Source organism: Pinus tabuliformis, chromosome X (genome assembly GCF_031772625.1).
Source record: "Pinus tabuliformis cultivar Carrire ecotype Pingquan chromosome X, CPIR1, whole genome shotgun sequence".
Taxonomy (NCBI): domain Eukaryota; kingdom Viridiplantae; phylum Streptophyta; class Pinopsida; order Pinales; family Pinaceae; genus Pinus; species Pinus tabuliformis.
In genome coordinates, this window is record NC_142308.1 from 700,941,179 (window position 1) to 700,950,980 (window position 9,802).

Here is a 9,802-nt window from a genome sequence, read left to right on the forward strand (position 1 = left end):
AAAGTCGGTTTTCAATCCTTTGTACAAAATGAAATTGAATTCATAAAGAAATGGGATATATAGAGAAAAGAGGTGTGTGTGAGAAAAAAAAGCAAGAGGCTTGAAGAAGTCGAGAACTAGATTGAGGCCAGAATGGGCATGTTAATGTAAATATGGCCAAATTGGGCATTTGTATACATGTGAATATAATTTTTCCTGTGGAGACTTTGTTAGTCTCAGATCTTTTGTTTGTGCATTAAACCCCTGTGGACACTAACCCTGTGTGTATTAATTAAATCCTCGAGCTTGGTTGAGTGCCATTATTTCCAATTAACTAGTTGCAAGGAATCGTAAGCTATAAGAGTGAATTATGTGTGCGAGGAAATCTTAGGAGGGGTAGCCGTGTGCCGCATCGTTATGTGCACATAAAAACACTGAAACAAGTGGGCTTGTGATTATAACAATGCAGAACAATGGATTCGAGAGGTAGACATTATTTGCAGGACTGAGTAGTGATACATGCACAATACAACCAAGAAGAGCCGCGAAAGGACAATGTTGATCATTGATCATTGTCAGATCAATGATGTTGATCACTCAAATATCATGAGGAGACACCATCGAGGCTTTGTTAAGAGTGGTGCAGCAGGAGCATGGACAAAGTTGAAAGGAAAGGTTGAAGAGTGCATAGGAAATCTAGAGGAGGAGTGAAACTAGGTCGTAGAAGAATCCAGAATAAGTCAGGAAGGCCTAATACGTAGCGCATTGGCATTGAGAAGGATCTGTCAATTGAGAGTTTCGGGATACGACAATAGATGGGAGTGGGAGACAGAAAATTCTCTGTCACCAAGAGACTGCCAAGCCCAAAGGAACTATTAGAAGCCCCAAGTCTACGCGTTCGAGAAGGCAAGGGCTGAGACACGTCATCCCAGAGATAACACCCCGAAAAGATTGTTGGAACCCCAAGTCTAAGCAATCGGGTAGAAGGATCAGAGGGACAACGTTGGAGGTTTCATATCATAGAGTAGCAGGATAGAGGCTTGAAGAACCTAGATGTTATACTATGGTGCACCAAATTTTATCGCCTAGTTGGCATGGAGCAGGTGGAGCCCACTCGGTCAATGCCTAACCTGGAAATAAGTGTTGAAGAGCCCACGAATACACACCAGGATTGCAACACTAGGACATGAAAATTTGAATAAGGAAAGAACAAGTCCCGCCCAGAGGGCTTACCCCGACAGGTTTTTGTAATCATTTTTGTTATTGTGTCAGGCTACGAGGAGCGGGCCAACGTGGTAGAATGGAGCCCACCCAGAGGGCTTACCCTAGCGGTACACATAAGCATTCATTTATATAGTATCAGTCTCTTTGAGTTGGGATTATGTGGCATCGACTACGTGTCTATCACAGTGAACCACAGTTGGAAGTATAAAGGAAGATGGAAGGCCAAGCAGAATGGGATGGAGCAGACTAGGATAGTGCTGTGTAGGCCTGATCCTAAGGGTTAAGGTGGATCACTGAGGTTTTCCACACAAGTTTGTGTTATATATATAACACTGCCATACTTGCATAAAGTTGTATATCCCCTATCGATTCTCCCACCTGTAAAATGTAAACATTCCACTTACGTAGAGGGACTGGCCCTTCCGGCTCCTCCCACTATAATTTGGTTTCATATTGTTGAATAATCTAGGGAAATTAGGTGTAGTGTGATTCTTTTTTGCTTGATAACAATTTGTGGAGTATTTTTCCAATTTCTTGTTAGCTTAATCTCCTTCTTCTTCTTATTAATGCATGTGTGTGTACTTCATCAAACTTCTATCAAAAACATAAAATGAGAACACAAGATGTTGGCTCTCTGTAGGGCCAAAAACTCTCTTCTCTTGAGAGGAAAACCCTTCGATAAGTTTTCTCTTATTGAAGCTTATTTTCTTGATCAATGCCAAACCCTAGAACGTTGACTAGAAGATTCTTGAAGCACAAGTCAAGTCCTTCCTTTTCTTTGCACCATGTTTTCCTGGTACTTTATTCACCTTCTTCTGGCACTTCATTCCCCGACACTTCGTCCTACTTCCGACACTTCGTTCTTCCTTCGTGTGACAACACCGAAGCCCTAATTCTCACACGTGTGAGAGGTACCTAGAGAATTAGGGTCCTTTTCCTTTGCTACAGAGATAAGATTCTTTGCTTGACTTGGGAGGTCGTGTAGGCTTAGTTTCAAACCCAATCAACACTAGTTTATGGAATGTTTGTCCCTGCTGTCATATTCACAAACTTGACCACCCTTTCTTTGCATGTGTGATTTTTTCTAGCCCTAGAAACAATCCTCTTTACTTCGGATTTTATCCTCCTTCCTTCTCTGCCCAAGTAGACCTCTTCTTCGTCCTTCATTACCCTTTCTCTAGCCCCTTGTCTTCATAAATTTCAGAGCTGCTTGTTTGACGTTGTAATGGAGTGGACAACTACTATTTATAGAGGATGTCCCTCCTTTTAGGTCAACTAGAAGGCCGACTTGCAGATTGTTTGCAGGCTGACTTGTTATGCTTACTTCAGATGGTTTCTTTGGTGGTGTCACATGCTTGAAGGAGACTCTTTGATGGTGCGTTTTCATAGGAGGGGACTTGAATTTTCTTGGAGGTTACTTCTTTGACTCTTATACATAATGTAACATACCCTTAAGGTCTTTAACATAATCCTTTTTACCTTTTGATTTACCTATAACACTTTAACATGTGCTAGACCTACTTCAATGAGGAAGAAACTCATTGACATATATTATAAAGATAATATTTATTTTCTTGAATAAATACAAATATCAAAAGTACATATTTGAAGACCCAAACCTAGTTACATTTCCTTCAACACTCCTTAACTAAGGAGGTATTCATATAACATTACAAGGTGTTTGACTATGTTTCAATCTTGAAGAATTCACATAAGAGAAACTGGATTTGCAATCCATATGTTATAGCATCATAATAACCAACATTGTTTCCACAACAAGGCCTTGACTGACAACTCTATCTCTCAATAGACCAGAGCACAATGTTGGCGATACCAATGAATTATAGACACCTTAATCGTTATCTCTCAAGGTACATACCCACGCGGGTGTTCACTGAGTATGACCTTATAGGACTATTCTTGTCTTGGGTTCCCACCCCTCAAAGACTATCGATCCTCTTGCCTACTCTAGTCTTGGATGCCCTACACATACTCAAAGAGTATTGAATGCCAAATGATTACCCAATCATCCCATTATTTATTCCCAAGTGAAGACAAGAATGTTGTGTCTATCTTGTGTCTACATTTCCATTCATGGACTTCATCTAGACTTACGGTTGTTAGACCTGGTCTAGTGCATGATACATGAAATGGAAAAACACAGTTGTCACTCTGTAATTAGGGGTGATCCAAAAATCCCTCTTGATCAGGGACCTATTAGATATCCCTCTTAACTAGGGACTCTTTCATTCATCACCAACTTCTTCTTCGTGGGTCCTTCAGCTGCTTGATCTCCTTCCTTTCTTTGATGTCATGAAGTCTTTGTTCGAACTTCTTCTAGGTAGGAAACCATCCATAAATCAATTTCCTTCCTGGTTTGTCATGTCATTGCTTCCTTCGTGGAAAGTGGCTTTATTTTCATGAATCAGGTTGCTTTGTCATCTGGCAACTCCTTTGTCATTTGGCCATGCTTCAGAATACTCTTCTCATGGATGCTTCTTGTTTACATGCTTTGACCTAGTAGCACATCATGACTTCATCCTGATATTGCTTCAACATTAAATGGTGCTTTTGCTGGATGGATTATTCATCATTCCATATTTGTAGAGTAGAATCAATTATCTATATCTTTCATATCTCCAAGGCCTTCATAGGTGTCAAGGGTCCTTCCTTCCTTCGTCAGAGTTGTCCTGCCTTCTTTCGGGAGATATCTTCAATGGTTATTTGTCAGATAGTGATTATTTGTGATCATGGTGTTCTTCACATGCTTGATCTCTTTCTTCATTTGATTCTTCTTGGATAGATTGGTCAACCACCTTATGCTCCTTGTGAGAGCACTTCTTCATTGCTTACTTCCTGGACTAGTCAACATTTCTTCTTGCTTCTTTGTCAACAATCTTGTACTCCTTATGTGAGCATATCATTTTGTTGACCTTAATTTCATTGTAGTACATGCCTTTGAGCATGTCCTTGGTGAAAGATATTATTTCATACTTGATCATGTTATATAACTATTTCCATGCCTCAATAATATACATATGATAACATGACTAAAATTTGATGCATACATACCTCATCTTGATTCTCCTTTAATCATCTTAGCTTTATTTGGTTGTCCTTGGTGTGGTCCTTCTTGCTTCGTCTTAGATTTCCTGCATATCATCCTTTTCTTGAATCCCATGAATGGGATTCCCAATGAGACATCTGCTTTGGTTCATGAACCTTCTTTTGAAGATTCCATCATAGGATCTTAAAGATCCTTGCCTTGCAAATGTTTCTTTTCTTTTGATTATGGAGGTCTTCTAAGATTCTTAATCATGATCAATTTTATTTCATCGTGGATGAGGTCCTATACTAGGTATGCTCCTTCTACATGAATATCTTTGAGCTATATCTACCATGATCCTATATTCTAGAAGATATTTCTAACCATGCACTTTTTTCTCATTATAAATGCTACTTATATATGAGTATCTATAACTCTATGTACTTCATGCTTCTAGATTCTAGAAGATGTTTCTAGTCATGCAAATTTTTTTGATTCCTACATGCTCCTATCCTACTCAAAAACTTGAAAGAAGATTTGAAGTAAAGAGTTTGACTTAGTCATAGTAGAGATCCAAAGGATATTCCTTCTTTTGCTTCTTTTCTTCTTCTTTCAAATCTTGAGTTATGTGAGCTTCTTTCCTATTTCTTTTGTGTTGTTGTCCTTCTTAATCTTAGGACAATTCCTTTCGTAGTGTCCATATTATTGACATCCATAGCATTAGATTTTTGACATGTCTTTGTTGTTTGTTCTTCGTGGACCAAATTTGCCAAATTTATCCTTTCTCTTGGCCATGGTAGAAAATTCTTTCTCCTTTGATCCCACATATTCCTTTGCTTTAAGTCTGGTTTCCTCTGTCTTGCATAGAGACCACATTTCACTAAGTGTGGTTGCTTCCTTCTTGGCATATCTGCTTGATGTGAAGTTGCCCCAATCCTCAAGGAGAGCATTGAGTACTACAATTGTCATTTCTCTATCAGACATGACTTCCCCAAGTTCTTGAAGTTGATCCCTCATCTTAGAGATATTCATGAAGTAGGGATCTATTCCTCCCTTTGATATTTTCATTTTGTACAATTCATTTCTTAGAGATATCACCTCTCTGACCGTGGATACTGAGAATAGCTCTACTAGCTTATCATAAATTTCTTTTGATGTTTCGAATTTGGAGACATAAGGAATGAGAGAGTCCTTGATAGATTCTATTAGAATCCTTTGAGCTCTTGTCTCATCCTTATTATACTTGGATAAGGCTTGGGTTTGTTCCTTAGCAGGGATAGCGATATTCCCTTTGACATGTTTTAGAAGTTCATTCTCCTTGAGAAGTAAATCAGTTCTCTTCTTCCATGCAAGAAAGTTATTGGTACCTACCAATTTGTTGCTTTCCTTGCAAAAAGACATTGATGTATATTCAGAAGGGGACATATACTTACTTGATATATTTTGAAATGTAGTTGACTTCTTTTTTCCTTGAAGTCTTGAAGGCTTGCTTTATTTGAATCTTGATGTTCCTCAAGATGTCTTCTCCAAGTGGGCTTGCTTGATGATTTGTGGCTTGATGTAGGTCTCTCTTTGATATGCTCTTCTTTGTAGGTTCCCTTATATAAGGCTCTTCTTCTAGCTTTGTAGTCTCCACTGATGAATGATAAATGATATACCTTCTTTTCCTTAATATGATAGAGACTTCTTGGCTTTATGCTTCAACTTTTATAGAAGTCATTCCTTGATGAGTGTTCTTGAGATGCCCTTTCCTTTATGTGTCGCCTTAGCTCCGATACCATGTTGAAGAATCTAGGGCAATTAGGTGGTGTGATTCTTCTTTTCTTGATAACAATTTGTGGAGTATTTTTCCAATTTCTTGTTATCTTAATCTTCTTCTTCTTCTTATTAATGCTTGTGTGTGTACTTCATCAAACTGCTATCGAAAACATAAAACAAGAACACAAGATGTTGGCTCTCTTCCAGGGCCAAAACCTCTCTTCTCTTCAGAGGAAAAACCTTCGGTAAGTTTTCTCTTATTGAAGCTTCTTTTCTTGATCAATGCCAAACCCTAGACCCTTGACTAGAATATTCTCCAAGCACAAGTCAATTCCTTCCTTTTCTCTGCACTATGTTTTCCTGGTACTTTGTTCACCTTCTTCCGACACTTTGTTCCCCGACTTCTTCTGACACTTCGTTCTTCCTTAGTTTGACGACACTGGAGCCCTAATTCTCACACATGTGAGAGGTACCCTAGAGAATTAGAGTCCTTTTCCTTCGCTAGAGAGACATGCTTCTTCGCTTGAGTTGGTAGGCCTTGTAGGCCTAGTTTCAAACCTAATCAACACTAGTTCATGGACTGTTTATCCCTGTTGTCATACCCACAAACTTAACCACCCTTTCTTCACATGTGAGACTGTTTCTATCCCTAGAAATAGTCCTCTTTACTTCAGAATTTCTCCTCCTTCCATCGCTACCCAAGTAGACCTCTTCTTTGTCCTTCGTTATCCTTTCTCTAGCCTCTTCTCTTCACAGATTTCAAAGATGCTTGGTTGATGTTGTAATGGAGTGGACAACCTCTATTTATAGAGGATTGTCCCTCCTTTTAGGCTAACCATAAGGCCAACTTGTAGACTATTTTCAGGCCGACTTGTTATGCTTAATTTGGATGGTTTCTTTGGTGGTGTCACATGCTTGAAGGAGACTCTTCGATGGTGCCTTTTCATAGGAGGGGAATGAATTTTCTTGGAGGTTACTTCTTTGACTCTTATACATAATGTAACATACCCTTAAGGTCTTTAACATAATCCTTTTGACCTTTTGATTTACCTATATAACTTTAACATGTGCTAGACCTACTTCAATGAGCAAGAAAACCATTGACATATATTATAAAAAGAATATTTCTTTTCTTGAATAAATACAAATATCAAAAGTACATTTATGAAGACCGAACCTAGTTACATTTCCTTCAACACATATGGGATTTAGATCCTCGCTAAACTTTTTATACAGGTTTTAAGGAAGCACCGATGGGAAGAACAACTAGGTACTGTGGGTTCTAAGAGAACTTGCACTCGAAAACGAAGCCTGTTTGCATCAAGTGGTATCAGAGCTTTATGCTTTGAATGGATTTTTTTAAGGAATATTGTTGGAAAGTGGAGTCGATGAGGTAAGTGGATTTTGTTTTAGCAATATATACTTTGTTATTGTGAGCTGATGATCACAGGGAAGCAGTGAAATTAGAAAGGAAAGTTCACAACCGAAGCAAAAGGAAGCATATTCAAATTTGGGAAATCTAGTTGAGGTAATTTATTTTATTTTTTTCGAAGACTAATGATTGCATAACGGAACCCTGAAGAAGATAACTTATGCAAGAAAAAATACTTGGGAAGGAAGTAGATCATGTTATTTTGAAGGCACATATAGAAGAAGCGTGTTCTGAGTAGAAGGACACTAGAAGAATGCAACGAGAAGGTAGAGTCAATAGAGAATACTGCAACAACAATGATGAAATTTCAATGGAGATTTGGATTGTGAGGAGTGAAAACCATAGAACAAGGAGAAGTGATAGGAAGGAGATGCATTCATTGTAGCAGTAGAGCTATAACGAACAAAAAGAGGTAGCATCCAAAGAATTCAAGCAAGGACTATGGCATAACCCAACAACAATATGGACTGAAGAAAAGAGGAGGTGAGAACAACAGAGTTCTTAGAATAAGTGAGCAAGAAGAAGTGCAACAACCTAACAACTGTTGAAGATGAAGAACATACATGCTCTAGAGAAGGAGAATAGGTTCTATTACACAAAACCAGGAGGAGAAAGGTGACTTCCAACAAGAAACAATTGGGTAGAATTTGTTTGAGAGGTAGTTCCACAATGAGTGTGGGGAGAAATGTCAAGAGGAAGTTCCAGAGGAGGAACCAGTGATACCAAAAGGTTGAGCTCAAAGGAAGATTGGTGAGGTATTGGTAGCAAGGATTGCTAGGAAGAAAAGGCTTAGTTGTAGCTCACAGGTGAACAAAGAGAGTTCACAAGAAGAAGAAGCAGACGGTAAAGTGACTACTGATGGTCATATGATGGGTTCAGGAAAGAGTCGCAGAGAAAGGAATGCTAAAGAAGTTGACATAGTGAGAATGAGCAAGGAAGAAAGAGAGAAGGAGATAGCTGGAATTAAATTACAACTAGAAGTTTTGAGAGGACTGCTACAACAAGATGAGGAAGACCATTGTTACAATGGATTCTTCGGAAGAAGGTAAGGTGGAATTTGTTGCAAGTGAAGCTAAGATAGAGATTGAATGCTTAGTTAATGGATAAACTCAAGGAGTTTGAACAAAGATTAAATTCTCATTTGGAAAGAGAAATGAAGCAACAACAAAGGATAATTGTTGAGGGGATTATTTGTGCACCAGAACAAGGACTGGTTCTTGGAGAAAGTAATGAAGAAAATGTTAATGAGAGGCTAATTGAAAGTCTCATAAATTATGGGGAGAATGAAGATAAACATGAAGAAATGGTGTAAGAAATGCCAAATGAGGCTAAGGAGCCTTATGGTCTTAAAATTAATGAATTGTGTTTGAATGCATAATTTTTTGCAGATAAGGGAGAAATCATTACCTGCGTTTTGTACAAAGAGGAAGAACAATCATTGAGGACTATTATGCAGCTTGAAATGGATGAATGTGTGAGGGTGAACACCAAAGAACAAGTTGGTCAGACAAAGGAAGTACTGATAAGCAACTTGCAGAGCTATGTGCTGCATAAGGAAAGAACACTGACAACCACAAAAGAGACCTCAAGGTCTCATGATTTTGAAACTAATAAGTGTTTTGTGTCTACAGGTGATGAATATTTGTAGGAACCAAACAGTTGGATGGAAATTAAGGAATCAAAAGAACCATTGTAAAAACCCATGCAAGTTGGCAAAGGCATGGACATGGAGTTTTTTGTAGCATAATTAAAGTTTTTAGAAGATTGGTTGGATAATCCAAAGACTAGTTACGAAGCAAATGAGATGATGGTGGAATGCAACAATTTCATAGAGGTTAAGGATGAGGTTCCTATGGAGAAAATGCAATAGAAAAGAGGCAGTGGTGATGATGCATTCCAAAAACAAATGCAGACTAAGAGGGAAGCCATTCAAGACAATTGGAAACTTGATGATTTAACAGAGGATAACAACACATCCATGCAAGGAATGAATGATTTTTGGCAGTCAGAAGAAAAGTTACACCGAGAGATTGAGAAGATCATAAAACTAATGGATAAGGTGTCTCAAGAGAGGCATGTTGCAGAAAAGAAAAGAGATGGAATTTTTTTTTCCGATGAGGACAGAACAAGCATACATCAACATGGAGGAGGGAGAGTTGTAGCATAAAGTATGGAAGCTTGGAAGAATGAAGAAGACAATGGACCAACAACAACATGATAAGGAGGAGGACCTACTCCAAAACAAAATCTCAGATCCAGGAAAGCATAACTTCACCAACAGATAGTTAGGAGGCCATGAATCTTTTGAATCTTGGGAGTATGATGCATGAGCATCTTACCTCCAAGTCCAAATTCATTTTGAC